At 48.7% G+C, this 15,402-nt stretch overlaps 1 pseudogene; it reads left to right on the top strand.

Moving 5' to 3' along the window:
* Positions 1 to 1,270: 1,270 nt before the first annotated feature.
* LOC127487546 (zinc finger protein 628-like) lies at positions 1,271 to 8,679 on the top strand (annotated as a pseudogene).
* Positions 8,680 to 15,402: the final 6,723 nt, after the last annotated feature.

Here is a 15,402-nt window from a genome sequence, read left to right as displayed (position 1 = left end):
GGGAAGGGGCAGGGGCAGAGGCCTGGCGCGGCCTCCGGGAGAGGAGGTGGCAGCACACAAGTGGGCCTCCAGAAGTGGCCGGGTTCCGCACCGGACCCTGCTGGCGGACCGCCTCCCGAGAGCCGGGGGGAGAAAGGCGGCAGGGAAGTCCCGGCTGCCACCTTCAGACAGAAGACGGGGATTGAGTCGGGGCTGAAGCGGGCGCAGGAAGCCGGGGTTGGGGTTGGAGTTGGGCATGGGAAGTCCGAGGTGTCCCAGGTCCACGTGGCACAGCCTGGCAGGGGTGTGCAGCCCTGGGAGTGGAGACAGCTCCCAGGGAGAGACTTGTGGGAATGTGAGGGCACAGGCATGGAGGGCAGTGGGCTTCGCGTCGGGGAGGGGTCTCAGCATTCTCCATTGCGTGGGGTGGTCCTGAAACCCTGCAGTGTTGAGAAGAACTCTTGGTCTCACCCCAGAGGCCGGCAGCACCTGCCCTACAGTTGATAGACAGCCGGGGCTCCCTTGGGAGGTGGGAGCCCCTGGCGCGCTGGCTGGAAGCTGAGGCTTCCTCTCCGGATTGCTTGTGTTTTCCCTGGAACCGGTGTGGTCTGTGGCAGAGTTGCCCACTTAGAGCAGGAGGGGACCGGGTACTGGAGTCTGGGGAGAAGAGAGGCTGCCAAGGAGCCTCAGAGCCGGCGGTGTATGCAGTGGGGCCGGCCAGGCCGCCTCGGGGGCCAGCATAGGCTGGGGGAGGGGCTGTGAGAATGGGGGCAGGACAGTGGCAGAGGGCCAGCAGCAGCAGGGGCCGCAGACCTGGTGGTGTCCAGGGACTTGGTGTTCCAAGAGGGGTGAGCCAGGAGGCAGAGTGATGGTGGCTAGGGGGACTGGCTGGAGGCCAGAGCCCTGCAGAGGCTATGGTCAGACTGAAGGGTTAGGGCGAGGCCGGGGCCGCAGCCTGTCTGGAGGCGCAGGTGGATGAGGTCTTTAGGGAGCTGTGGGCGGCAGAGGATGCGGCCTGGATGTACGGGCAAGGAGCACAGTCCTGCCGGCCGCGCCCAGGCTGCTCAGTCCAGGGAGATGGCCAGCATCGCGAGGGTGACCCGTTGTCCTAATTTGTTGGACGGTTTCCATTTTGACACTACCAGCCTCTTTTCCTGGGCAACCGTGGGCTGCTGGGAGCGCACATCCCATGGGGGACCTCTGGGGGGTGGGTGGCCCGGGGAGGCACCCAGTGTGGCCTGAGGCTGAGTGTAGCGCCCACCGCTGACCCAGAATCCTTCCGCCAGGTGTGATGATCGGCTCCCACGCAGACATGGAGCCTGCCTCCACCTCGGAGGGGGCCAGGTAGAAGCCGGGCCCCGCCGCCCCCGCACCCTCAGCCCAGTATGAGTGTGGGGAGTGCGGCAAGTCGTTCCGCTGGTCCTCGCGGCTGCTGCACCACCAGCGCAGGAACACAGGAGAATGGCCCCATACCCGTGCCCCGACTGCCCCAAGGCCTTCAAGAACTCGTCTAGCCTGCAGCGCCACCGCCAGGTGCACACGGGCGAGTGCCCCCACGCCTGCGGCGTCCGCGGCAAGGGCTTCGCCCAGACCTCCAACCTGCAGCAGCACCAGCGCGTGCACATGGGCGAGTGCCCCTTCCGCTGCCCGCTCTGCCCCAAGACCTTCACGCACTCCTCCAACCTGTTGCGGCACCAGCGCACGCAAGGCCTGCAGCCGCCGCCAACCCCGCGCTCGCCGCCGGCCCCCACCGCTCCGGGAGCCCTATCCGGACACCGGCAAGGTCTTGGTGACCGAGGCTTACCTGCAGCCGTCCAGCCCCCCTGCGCCCCCCGCACCGCCGCCCCCGCCAGTGGTGCCCGAGTTGTTTCTGGGGCCGCAGAGACCATGGTGGAGCTGGTGTACCGCTGCGACGGCTGCGAGCAGGGCTTCGGCAGCGAGGAGCTGCTGCTGGAGCACCAGCCTTGCCCTGGGCCCCAGGACGCGCCCCGCGAGCTGCCAAAAGTCGACCCGCCGGCGTCGCTGGCCCCCGGGTCCCTTCTGCCACAGCCCGCTTCGCCTGCTTGCCCTGCGGGAAGTCCTTCAGGACGGTGGCCTGCCTCTCCAGCCACCGGCACAGCCACGGGCCGGCCGCCGGGCAGGCCTTCCGCTGCGGCAGCTGTGACGGCGCCTTCCGCAGCTGGCCAGCCTCCTGGCGCACCAGCAGTGCCACGTGGAGGAGGTGGCGGCCGGGCGCCCTGCCCCGCAGGCCGAGGCGCCGAGGTCACCTGCACCCAGGAACCGCTTGTTCCCGCCGCCCCCGCCCGGCCTCTGCAGAGCGCCCTTACAAGCGCGCCGAGTGCGGCAAGTCCTTCAAGGGCTCCTAGGGCTGTGGTACCATCTGCGGAACCACATGGGCAAGCGGCCCTACCAGTGCGGCGAGTGCGGCAAGGCCTTCAAGCGATCGTCCCTGCTGGCCTTCCACCAGCGCATGCACACGGGGCTGCGCGCCTTCACCTGTGGCCAGTGCGGCCTCACCTTCAAGTGGTCGTCCCACTACCAGTACCACCTATGGTTGCTCGGGCGAGCGCCCCTACCGCGTGCGGGGAGTGCGGCAAGGCCTTCGTAACACGTCGTGCCTGCAGCGCCACCGCCACATGCACAGGGGCAAGCGCCCCCATGCCTGCGGCGTCTGCGGCAAGAGCTTCGCCCAGACCTCCAACCCGCAGCAGCACCAGAGCACTAGGCCGATCGCCCTTTGCCCGCCCGGTGTGCGGCCGCGGCTTCGTCATGGCCGCCTACCTGCAGCGGCACATGCGGACGCACGCCCCCGCCAGCGCTGCCTGCATCGCAGCCCCCGCGGCCGGCCCGCACCTGCCCCGCTGGCCGCCGCCCCGGCCCCGCTGGCCACGGAGGACATGCACATGCTCGCTCACCTCCAGGCCACGCTCTCCCTCGAGGTGGGGGTGGGGGTGGGGGGTGGGGGGCGCGGTCCCGGACCTAGCAGTCCCCAACTCGCAGACGTTTCTCCTAGTGCAGACCGCCCAGGGCCTCCAGCTGATTCTCAGCAGCCTGCAGCCCCCCAGACCCCCAGCTCCGCCCGCACCCCCCAAGCTCATCCTGCTGCCCTCCGCCGGCGCTGGAGCCGGGGACGGCCGCGGGAGGCCGTGTGAGCAGGCAGTGGGGAAAGCCGGTCAGGGGACTGGAGTCATGTGGCTGCCAGGTCCGGAGGTCTGGGGGGCAGGGGGAGGGCGGGCGTTGCGGACGCTGGTGCGGAGGGCACAGCCTGATTGTTCTGTAGAACGTAGGGGGCGGGGAGGTAGGGCCGCAGGAAGTGAGTGGGGTCCAGCTGCAGCCAGCCCACAGCGGACCAGCAGTCGGGTTCCGGCGGGGCAACCGTGACCACCGAGGTCCCCAACCTGCTGGTGGCGCAGAGTGGAGCCTCGGAGGAGCTGCTCACGTGCCCAGGCCCTGAGGAGGTGTGGGGACGCAGAGGCCGGCACGGGGGTGGTGCAGGACGTCCTCTTCGAGACGCTGCAAACGGACAAGGGGCTGCAGAGCGTGCTGGTGCTGAGCGAGGAGGATGGGGAGCAGACTGGGCTGTGCGTGCAGGAGGTCGAGACCCTCGCCCCCAGCTCACCCGGGCAGAAGCTTCTCACCATACGCACCGCCCCCGCAGGCGAGCTGTTGGAGAGCAGTGGAGCCGGGGGAGGCGTAGCCACGCTGCAGCTACTGGCCCCGCCGCCGCCACCTGGCCCCATGGCTGCCCCGCCAGGCTCCCCGCCGCTCCCCGGCCCAGATGGCACAAGTGGTCCCCGCAGAAGCTGGGCCTGGCGTCGTGACCCCGCAGGCCCTGTCCTCCATCCAGATCGTGCAGACCCTGCCCTCCGTCCAGCTGGTGCACACGTGTTTAGGCCCCACGAGTGTCCGCGCCCGCCTCACGCAGACCCCGCCTGCAGAATGCAGGGCCTGCAGGCAAGCTTGGTTGATAAAGACCGCGGATCTCAAAAAAAAAAAAAAAAAAAAAGAGAGAGAGAGAGAGAGAGAGAGAGAAATATTTGAATGCCATTTCCAAATTTTTGATCGAATTTTTGACCATTTTTCAGAATTTTTATGTTTGTAATGATAAGAAATAAAATACTTTACTATGCACTTATATATCTGTGGAATCATTTAACGCGTATTTACCAACTGGTATTTATCTTCAAAGTTGAAATCGTCATACCCACACAAATAAAATTGGCATAATTTACCATTTTCAAGATATTTTGATATCCAGCTTTCTAAATAATAACAGTAATATTTTGTATTCTGAATTGAATAGCTCTGGAAAAAGAGAAGTTCATTGTTTGAAATGCAAACTTTACATCCAATATTTTTGAGATAAATTAGTTTTATAAGAGTTTTTGGAAAATAGAATGCTATAATATCACTTTTAAAAAGCTATGAGTACTTATTAAAATTACCATTGGAAATTGACTTTCTAAATTCCATATAAAATTATTTGGAAATGTGGTTTTATATATGTCACAGGATACATATTAGGCGGTACTAAGTATAAGTGTTAATTCTTTAAACAACACTGGGGTGATGTAAATAAGTAAATTATTTCTCCTGTAATTTTCTCCCTGTCTTTTGTAATCCCCTACATATTAGCAAAACTGTACCTTATGTCTGTAATCAGTATCCATAATTTTTAAGTGGAAAATAATTCAGTTAATGGTTGATGTGAGTTGTATATGGACAAAATGCCCATGAAACTAAAAGTCAGTAAAGGATCAAGCTAAATTGGCTCAGTTTATAAATATGTTTTTATTTGACTGTTGTCAGTCATAAATAATCATATTCAAAGATCAAAACTGAACAAATTTGTTGTCATTCATCAGGGGAAGTTTATAAAAAAGTTCCAAGTTACTAGTGAAAAAAGAAAGAGGAATACAGAAATTCCTTTTGTGGAACATTTTTTGAAATCATAACCATCATTTATAAAAGATAACTTAGGTACAGTTTTTAAAACTTGAATTTCAATTCCAAAAGTTTAAGACATTCCTGAATAGCTGCCCACTTTTCCCTGTCATGTGTATTCTCTCCATTAAACCATGTAACTTTGCATTTCCCCATCTAATAGCCTGGGCACTCTCCCTCAGATTCTGTCCCATCTGTCCTGATGGATGCTCTACCTCATTAAACCTTGCTACCTTGCAAAAAACCCACATGTTTTATTTACTTGAAAGGCAAATGTAAAGAGGGATGAAAGAGGAAGTGAGGAATGGAGGGAGAAAGGCAAAGAGGTACAGGAATAGAGGGTGGGGGAAAATAGATCTTCTATCCACTATTTCACTCCCAAAATGACTACAATGAATGGGACCAGGTGGGGCCTAAGCCAGGGGCTTCACACTCAAACCAGGGCTTTCATACAGGTGTCAGGATCCCAAGCAATTTGTCCATCTTCCAATGCTTTCTCAGGTGAATTAGCAGGGGAGTGGATAAAAAGTGGAAAACCCAGAACTCAAACCAGTGTTGATATGAGATGCCAGTGTCACTGGTGGCAGCTTAACTAGCAATACTGCAATGGTGGCCCCCTAATTAAACTATTGATTTAAAAATTTTTATTAATCATTCCATAGAAATGATAAAATTATATCTCTAGTATCTAGAGTAATCCATACTTTAAAATTGTTATTAAATGAAAAAGTGAGCATGAAGTGTACATCCAAAAATGGGAGAAAACTTATTGCATATCTCAATTAATCTAAATTATTAAATAATTATTTAAATAAATAATAATTATTTAAATAAATTATATTAATTGGTTAATATAATTTACCATGATATTAAAATATTTCATTTGTGAAATTCGAAACTGTATGGATTTTATAATTTGAAAACACACTTTGTCACTAGTGAATACTCACGTGTTCATTTAGTGTTTTATTTGCTGAGCTGCATTAGTTCTCAGGGTACAGTGATATGGTCTCTCCTGAACCTTGTCCTGATGCTCATTCCCCCAAGCAAGCAAAAAGAAAACCATGAGTCCCTATAACAACATAGTACTTTTGTCCTTCATAATTTTCTGCTTTCATATATAAAGGGATTAACATTAAACAATAAATAGGAGTTTAGCAAAGAATTATAGTATTTTCAGAAAAACATGAATTGCCTGCATTCTATAGAAGATAAATTTTTTCCAAAGATTTTTGAGGCTTAAAAAGCAGCAAGGAAATATGAGAAAATGACCAACTCTAGACAGCTGTCAAGTTACTTATAAACTGCAGCATATTTTTGTGTTTTAACATATGTGAAGCTAATATAGGCACTAAAATGGCTTTAAGTATAGAACATACATAAAAGCAAATATATATTATAAAAATTTTAAATTTATATTTGATAATCTGAATTATGTATATACATGAATAAATAATTACATAACATCAAGAGTCAAGAGTGATAATTGGTAGTCAGATTTTTCATCTAGTATAGGACCATAATATAATAATCATAAATGAAGACTATTAAATTACATAAAATATTTAAGGCTTCTGTTCAACAAAATTTAAAAAAATCTGAGACAATGCTGACATGTATTTAAGAAAACATTATATTCACACTATATTAAATTAGAGCCGCCATGAACTTATGTAAACAAAATGAATCCCTGAATGAAAATGGATATAGAATATAAAGAGTTAATTCATAAGAGGACCATTATAGTGAGAAAAAAATGGAGCTGTGGAAACTTACTAGCAGTCAGGGTAATGTAAATTAAAATTTTAAGGTTTATTTGACTACTAGACCAAAAACTTTGCTACTGTCAGTTGTTGGGAAACTGGCCCAGATTTAGCCAGGTGGCCACATGGCCCAACCTCTGTGGTCAAGCTCCACCCCCATCCTAATGGGATTCACTGCTCCTGCTTCCCTGTCTGCCCTGGGGCACAGTTTTAAAAGGCAAAGTTTTAAAAGGGCCTGCTCTCTTGGCCCTTCTCTCCTGCACTCTCTTGGTTCTTCTCTCTTGGCTCCTCTCTCTGCTCTATCTTCTCACTATCTCCTCTCCTCTGTCTCTCTCTCTTATACTCTTTCTCTCTCTTTCCCTTCACCGCCCCTTCACTCCGGTCTGTTGGGTGTTCCCCAATAAAGCCTTTCCCTTATTCCAGTGTTCAGTGTGTTTTTTGATGGCTAACATTCATATATAACATCAGTGACATTTGTAAAGGTATTCATTACTGGTAGATATTTAACTTCGTGTAAATTTTATGGAAAATCTAGAGAGTATCTATTGGAATTTAAAATGTGTATTATTCTTCACTAGTAACCCATCAAGTAGGAATCTTTCCTACAAAAGCAGTAGCTGATTTATAAACTGCTATACTGGTTACATGTTGTCTGTGATCATCATTAAAATGTGTGGAAAACCTAAAATCAATCAATAAGTGACCAGATCACGTTGTATTTGTTTTACAAAGAATGTTGCATACTCGTGAAAAATTGCAACAAAGCATACATGTATCAATGCTGCATTGTTTAATCTATAATGAAAGAAAAGAGGATGGAGGAAGGGAGGGATACAGAAGAAAAAAACAGTTCATGCATACAAATTCCTGTGCCCTGCTGATAGGCATTTAGAAACCACTCTGGAAAGATATATTATATTTAAAACAAATTATTTCTTATTTGAAAGTCAGAGTTACACACAGAAAGAGAAGCAGAGGCAGAGAGAGAGAGAGAGAGAGAGAGAGAGGGAGAGAGAAAGGTCTTCCATCTGCTGGTCTACTCCCCAATTAGCCACAACAGCTGGAGCTGTGCTGATCCGAAGCCCGGAGCCAGAAGCCAGGAGCCAGGAGCTAGGAGCCAGGAGCCTCCTCTGGGTCTCCCCTGTGAGTGCAGGGCCCCAGGGACTTGGGCCATCTTCCAGTGCTTTCACAGACCTCAGCAGAGAGCTGCATCAGAATTGGAGCAGCCGGGGAAGATACATTATTAACATGATACCATTCATTAGAAGTGAATTTTGAGTCTTTTTTCCCTACTATTAAATGGATCTGAGTTAAATAGAAGCACTAGCATTAGATTTTTTTTTAAATACCACACAGGCACCCCCTCCTTCATAAACACACGTACTACAATTAAATGACTTTCAGAAAGCCTTCCTTCCTTCCTTCCTTCTTTCCTTCTTTCTTACTAAGGCAGAGTTACATAGAGGCAGAGGCAGAGAGAGAGATAGGTCTTCCATCTGCTGTTTTTCTCCCCAGATGGCAGTACAGCTGGAATGGGGCCTATCTGAGCCAGGAGCCAGGAGCCAGGAGCTTCTTCAAGGTCTCCCATGTGGGTGCAGGAGCCCAAGGACTTAGACCATCCTCCACTGCTCTCCCAGGTCAAAGAAGAGAGCTGGATCAGAAGAGGAGCAGCCTGGATTCAAACCAGTGCCCTTAAGGGATGCCGGCACATGGCTCTACCCACTATGCCACAGCTCTGGCCCCTGCATTAGATATTTAAAAATTAATTAAATCAACATATTATGAAGAACATCAACCTTTTTATTGAATTGGTAATATTATTTAATTAATCCTTGACATTTAATCTGCTTCTAAATTTTTAAGGCCTCATCTCTTTATCAGCACAGTCTGTGCCTGGCATGCTGTTGGCCCCAGGCCCAGGGTTATGATAGGGAGTCTCTGGGAAGCCAGTGGTGGCTACATCAGTGGAAGCTGCAGGCTGCGGGGGCTGTAGGAATAGCAGCATTGGTCCCCATGGACACATGTTCTTGTGGAGGAATCATCTTGAACCTGGCCACCTACTGTGTGGGGTCCTCTGGGGGCTCCTTCTGCTTATTCTGGTACAGGCTGCGTCTGTCCTCCATTGCTTCTCCTGCTGTTTTGCCCCCTGACTGGGTGTATGACCTGGGACCCCAGTTGGCCTCCCTGTTGGCCTGGAGTCCCTGCTGCTGGAAGCTGGGTTGATTGTGAAGTTGGCCTGCAGCTTGGGCTACAGGCTGAGAATGCACAAGACAGGGTTGGTCTCTGTCAACCCCATTTTCCAAGACACTCCTCCCAGAAGGTTCCAGAGAGACAAGGCAGAGGCTCCATCCTGACCAGGTTCTTACAGCTTGTGAGAGCAGGATGGGAAGCCCATGTGGAGGAAGGCAGAGTGTAGCTGCAGGAGGCTGGTCATGCTGACACAGGAGGGTGCTGTTTAGCCCATGCAGTGTGTAGTGGAGAGGATCATCTGGGAGTTCCCCAGTAACAATGCCAAGGATGCTACATACCTGCTCTGAGGTGCCAAAGTGTCTGGAACTGGTGCTCACAGCCCCAAGGACACAGCCCACACAGTCCAGTTTGTGGAGGGGCTCTTCTGACAGGGGGCCTCCAAATTGGTGTTCCTGCCCACAGTGCTCATACTCAGTGGTCAGGGTCACAGAGGGACCACAGACTGCAGAGAACATGAGCCAACTGTCAGGGGCTTCTGTTGCCTTGCTGATGAACTAAAGGTAGAAGCCCATACCAACGCACTGGAACACCAGTGCTGCTGGCATGCCCAGGCCTTGAGCTTGACATTGACATTGCTGGTGAACACTCCAACAAACACACATTGATAGAAGTTGTCCCTTACATGAGCAGTGGCACCAGGGGCGCTGGCTGCAGCTGGCCTGGAGGTTCAGGTTATGCAGGATGAACCTCAGGGACATTTTGTGGCAGGGCCAGCACTTGAGAGCCATGGCCATGGACTTGCTATAGCAGGTCTCTCAGCTGCTCCTGCCAGCACCATCATGTTGGTTCAGGTCAGGTACAGCAGTGTTCCTTCACTCACAGCCTGCAAGCATGCCTCCAGGAAGGGGGTAGCACTGTTTTAGGGTTCTAAGTGGATGACATGCTGCTCTGCTCCCTACCCTCTGGAGCCAGTGCATCAGCATCCAGGCATCTGTGGGGTGGGGCTGTACCAGGTGTGCCACTTCATTGAGCTTCACTTGGAAGCACTTGAGAACCATGGCCTTAGCAGAGCCATTGTTGGTAACTACAGATTGGGGCTCCAGCACCTTTCGGGTCAGTTGAATGGATTGTATCCAGAAGCCACAAGGCCCTCGAGCACCCAGAGGCCTCCCTCACAGATCACCCCTGCAGCAGCTGTTGAAGATTGGACTCCAGGCCCCAGGTTTCCATACCTTTTTGATTCAGCCATTTCTTCATCTTGCTCTGACAGGTCCACAACCACCTGCTTCAGGTTCTTCCCATCTGGTACCTTGATTTGGAGGCCTTTGGACTCGAGATAATGCAAGCAAACTCTGTGATCACAGCTCACATCAGGTCCCCATGAAACTCTTCTACACGGTGATAGAAGACCTAATTGGAGGTGAGAGAGGCTGCTGTCACAGCCCCCTCAGTGTGTTGTTTACTTTTTCTCAGGTGGGCTCTCTTCCATGCAGTGCTTTTTGCCTTTCTCCATTGCTGCTGGATTCAGGGATGCTTGGGGTTTCCCCCTCCATAAACCAGGCTCTACAAAGACTTCTTGTGAAGCTTGGATAACTGAATTAGTCTCTGCACATTTCCCCTGCTTCTAATATGTGATGTAATAAATGATGTGATTAAATACACTTGATGCAATAAAATTCAAAAATAATCACTCATGCAACTGAATTTTAAATATATGTTGTTATACATTAATGTTAGCCCTCGCAAAACACACCGGACACTGGAGTAAGGGAAAGGGTTTATTGGGGAACACCCAACAGACCGGAGTGAAGGGACGGTGAAGGAAAAAGAGAGAAAGAATATAAGAGAGAAACAGAGAGGAGAGGAGCTAGCAAGGAGAGAAGATAGAGCAGAGAAGAGGAGAGAGGAGAGCAGAGCCAAGAGAGCACGTGTTCAGGAACAGGCTCTTTTAAAACTTTGCTTGAGGGTGGGCAGGGAAGCAGAAGCAGTGAATCCCGTTAGGATGGGGGTGGAGCCTGGCTCAGGTAGCTGGGCCATGTGGCCACCTGGCTAAAACTACATCAGTTTCCTAACATTCCCCCCATTTGCTTTTTATAAAGCAGGATTTGTATGGGGTTACATTAGTCCCAAAAGCCCAGGAGGGGTAGAGGGACAATAATCTGTCTTTAGAGCTACTTCCTACTGAAATGGGGTGATGAGGTACTCTTCACAGCATGGGGCGATGTCTCAAGTTGCTGTCTCCTGGGTGGGGAGCTGAGTATATTCCTGTAACAGCATTTGGTTGACTGGTAGTTGAATGCCTTGGTTCATTCCATTATCACCTGCTGTAAACACTTAAACAGACACTGTAGTATACAAGTCAGGGTGAGAATAGCAACCAATGATACTAAGAGTGGCGTTAACCAGGTAATGAGAGGATTTCATAGAGAGGAAATGGAGAGGTCTCTGGACCCTTATGGGGACAGGATGTGCTTTCAGCTGATTCCAGCCAAAACTGGGAGAAAGGCCACTCAACTTTTGTAGGAAGTGGGGTTTGTCTGTAGAGAAATTCTGAACAATCATACAACATTAAGTGGGGGAGAGGACCATCAGTATGCACAGGTTGGGAGTAGAGCCATTGGTGGTAGAGTAGAGGCTATGGTTACAAAGGAATGAGGCCCAAGTGGGTTAGACAGGGTCTACAACAAAGGACAGAGTCATTATTAGGGGAGCTAAGAAAAGCGCTGTCTAAGCTACACATAGATTTTCTGATTGAGAGGCAAATAGAACCTGACAGAAGGGGTTTGATAATAACCAGGTGGGCTTTAGGCCCAGACCTATATCTCTTCACATAGGGTATATCCTAAGGGAGGTGTGAACCTCCTTGGGGAAGGCACCCTGTTGACTTCCATTACCTAGCTGGTCTGGGAGGAAAGCTGGCCAGGTAAAGGCAGGTGGCAACTCCAACATGAAATTTACAGTTCTGCCTGCAATGTTACTGACCCTATTTGGCCATTTCCTCAGCTGCAGTGGACACTTTGGAAGCTGGGCTGAGTGAAGGGCTTTTCAGCTTAGAGCCAATAAGATCTGTGGCTCTGACCTGGGTGTCCTTCGACTTCAAGGCAGGTCCATTTCCAGTGATCCAACTCTTGGCTGGCAGAGCTGCCAGGGCTCTTTACAAGCTGACTTCTGCTGAAGACCAGGCTTACCACATTGAAAGCCACTGCAGTGGACTGGCCTGTTGGTTCTCAGAAGCTCTGTAGAGATAGGTGGCAGGCCTTTTAAAGGCTGCTCTGTACAGTGATCTGCCATCAAGGAGAACCAACAGGCCAAAAAGGCTCAAAATCCAAAATAACTGGTTGAAATAAGATTCTTTAACATCATGACATAATATAGACCAAATTTGATCATTGTTACAAGGTAATTATTTAAATATTTGAAAATAAGCACATATTTAAATAACGCATAGCTCTTAATAAAAATTCAGCTGTTTTTAAACAATTAGGATTTACCAGACATCAAGAGAATAGATTGCTTTAACACATTGCTTTAACAGAGGATCAGATTTTAATTCTATGTCAAAGAGGAATAGATTAGTATACTTGTGATGTTTTTCATCTGCCAACATACTTGATTGACATTTTGAGATAAACTGTTAAAAATCTTCAAATTAAGATTAAGGTAACGCATCAAATTTTAACCTGAGTTACTTTAAACAGTGTTGAACTATTTTCATAGACAGTTTGTAAACTAACCCGAATAGTTTTTTATAGAATATAACATGTTGAGTATACAAAAGTTTTACCCAATTTAAATTAGCAGTTACACCTAAATGACTTAGGATGCTGATATATTTTTATCTGAATTTAATTGAAATTAAAATTGCATTCATCTAAAACAAGTACTAATTACCCATTGCTGTTTCATTGAGTACTGATTACCTGGAAACCTGTTAAAATAAATTGCAAAATAAATTCAGCAAGTTACAAAGCAATATTTTTAAAGGTTGTGATCTTCCTAGATTCAAAGAAAAATTAGTTACACCCTTACATAACTCTACCTTTCAAATAAAAAAATAAAATATGTAAAAATGATTTTAGAATAATATTTTAAAAATTATTGTAATTATATTTATTGTTGAGACATGGTAGAATAAGGGAACATGAAGTTATCTTTTCCATCTTTTTTTTTTTGACAGGCAGAGTGGACAGTGAGAGAGAGAGACAGAGAGAAAGGTCTTCCTTTGCCATTGGTCCACCCTCCAATGGCCACCGCGGCTGGTGCACCACTCTGATCCGATGGCAGGAGCCAGGTACTTATCCTGGTCTCCCATGGGGTGCAGGGCCCGAGGACTTGGGCCATCCATCCTCCACTGCACTCCCTAGCCACAGCAGAGAGCTGGCCTGGAAGAGGGGCAAACAGGAAAGAATCCGGCGCCCCGACCAGGACTAGAACCTGGTGTGCTGGCGCCGCAAGGCAGAGGATTAGACTACTGAGCCGCAGTGCTGGCCTAGCTTTTCCATCTTAAAAATTAAAATAGGCTGGTGCTGTGGCTCAATAGGCTAATCCTCCACCTGCGGCACTGGCACAGCAGGTTCTAGTCCCGATCGGGGTGCTGGATTCTGTCCCGGTTGCCCCTCTTCCAGGCCAGCTGTTTGCTATGGCCCAGGAGTGCAGTGGAGGATGGATGGCCCAAGTGCTTGGGCCCTGCACCCGCATGGGAGACCAGGAGAAGCACCTGGCTCCTGGCTTCGGATCAGCTCATTGTGCCGGCTGCAGCATGCCAGCCGTGGCAGCCATTTGAGGGTGAACCAACGGTAAAGGAAGACCTTTCTCTCTCTCTCTCTCTCTCTCTCTCACTGTCCACTCTGCATGTCAAAAACAAAATTAAAATGCCTTCAGCAATAACTGTATGTATTTATGAGGTATAATGTGATAATTCAGCAAAGGTAATCATGTGTCCTGGTAAAATCAGAGATACTAACATTTTTTCACTTTTTCCTTTACTTTATGATTGCAGACTATTATAACCTCTCTTCTGTTTGCTTAGAGAATATCTAGTAGTTTATTGTGAACTATTGTCATCCCACTCTGTTGGGTAACACTAGGAACATATTCTTTCAACTTGTGATTTGATGCCCATTATTCAGTCTCCTTCTAATCTCCCACACATACTTAGCATTCTACAGTCATCATTATTATGTGTAAGATTGGTTTTTTAGATTCTACACCTGTAAGAGAAAATGTAGTATTTGTCTTTGTGTGTGTTTCAACTATTTAATTAATACCATGTTTTCCAAGTCCATCCATTTTGCTGAAAATGACAGAATTTTATTCCTTTTATGATCAAATAATATTCCATTGTGAATATATACTATATTTTCTTTGTGCATTCATCTGGTGATAGACATTTTGGTTTATTCCATATCTTGCTATTGTGAACAGTGCTACAATACACACGGGAGTTCAGTTATCTTTCCTATAGAATTATTTCATATCTTTTGAGTATCTACATAGCTGGTTCTTTTTACTAAAAAATAATAAGCAAATAAACACTAGAATCAGCTGATGCCATGGCTCACTAGGCTAATCCTCCACCTGCAGCGCCAGGACCCCGGGTTCTAGTCCTGGTTGGGGTGCTGGTTCTGTCCTGGTTGCTCCTCTTCCAGTCCAGCTCTCTGCTGTGGCCCGGGAAGGTAGTGGAGGATGGTCCAGGTCCTTGGGCCCTGTGCCCACATGGGAGACCGGGAGAAGCACCTGACTCCTGGCTTTGGATCGGCACAGCACGCTGGCTGTGGTGGCCATTTGGGGGGTGAACCAACGGCAAAGGAAGACCTTTCTCTCTCTCTCTCTCTCTCTCTCTCTCTCTCTCTCTCTCTCACTGTCTAACTCTGCCTGCCAAAAAATACATACATAAATAAAATTTAAATAAATACTAGAACCATGAGCTACCCATTTATTTTATTTGTTTGGCAGAAATGTTGAGTTTTACCTGCACATTCACACATTGGAACATTCATATTAAATTGCAGGTTTAACAATGGGGTTTTAGGATGAATATTGTGATTCAGTGAATTAAGTGGTTACTTGAGGTTTCCACATCCTGTATCAGATTGCTTGGTTTGGAATACCACCTCTAATTCTGATCCAGCTTCCTGCTAGTGTACACTCTTGGAGACAGCAAAGATGGTCAAGTACTTGGGACACTGCCATGCAGCTGAGAGACTCAGATGGAATTCTTTGTTCCTGGCATTGGCCAGGCCAGGCCCAGACTATTATAGACATTTGTGGAGAGAACTAGTGGATAAAAGTTTTCCCTCCATGCCTTGACTTTTGTATCTGTAACTGCCTTTTAAATAAATACATTTTTTTAAAAGATTTATTTTATTTATTTGAAATACAGAGTTACAAAGAGAGGTAGAGACACACACAGAGAGAGAGAGAGGTCTTCCATGCACTGGTTCACTCCCCAAGTGGCCACAACAGCTGGAGCTGTGCTGATCTGAAGCCAGGATCCAGGTGCTTCCTCCAGGTCTCCCACGTGGAT

The sequence above is a fragment of the Oryctolagus cuniculus genome, chromosome 13 (genome assembly GCF_964237555.1).
Source record: "Oryctolagus cuniculus chromosome 13, mOryCun1.1, whole genome shotgun sequence".
Classification (NCBI taxonomy): domain Eukaryota; kingdom Metazoa; phylum Chordata; class Mammalia; order Lagomorpha; family Leporidae; genus Oryctolagus; species Oryctolagus cuniculus.
This window is presented reverse-complemented; position numbering and strand designations above follow the sequence as displayed.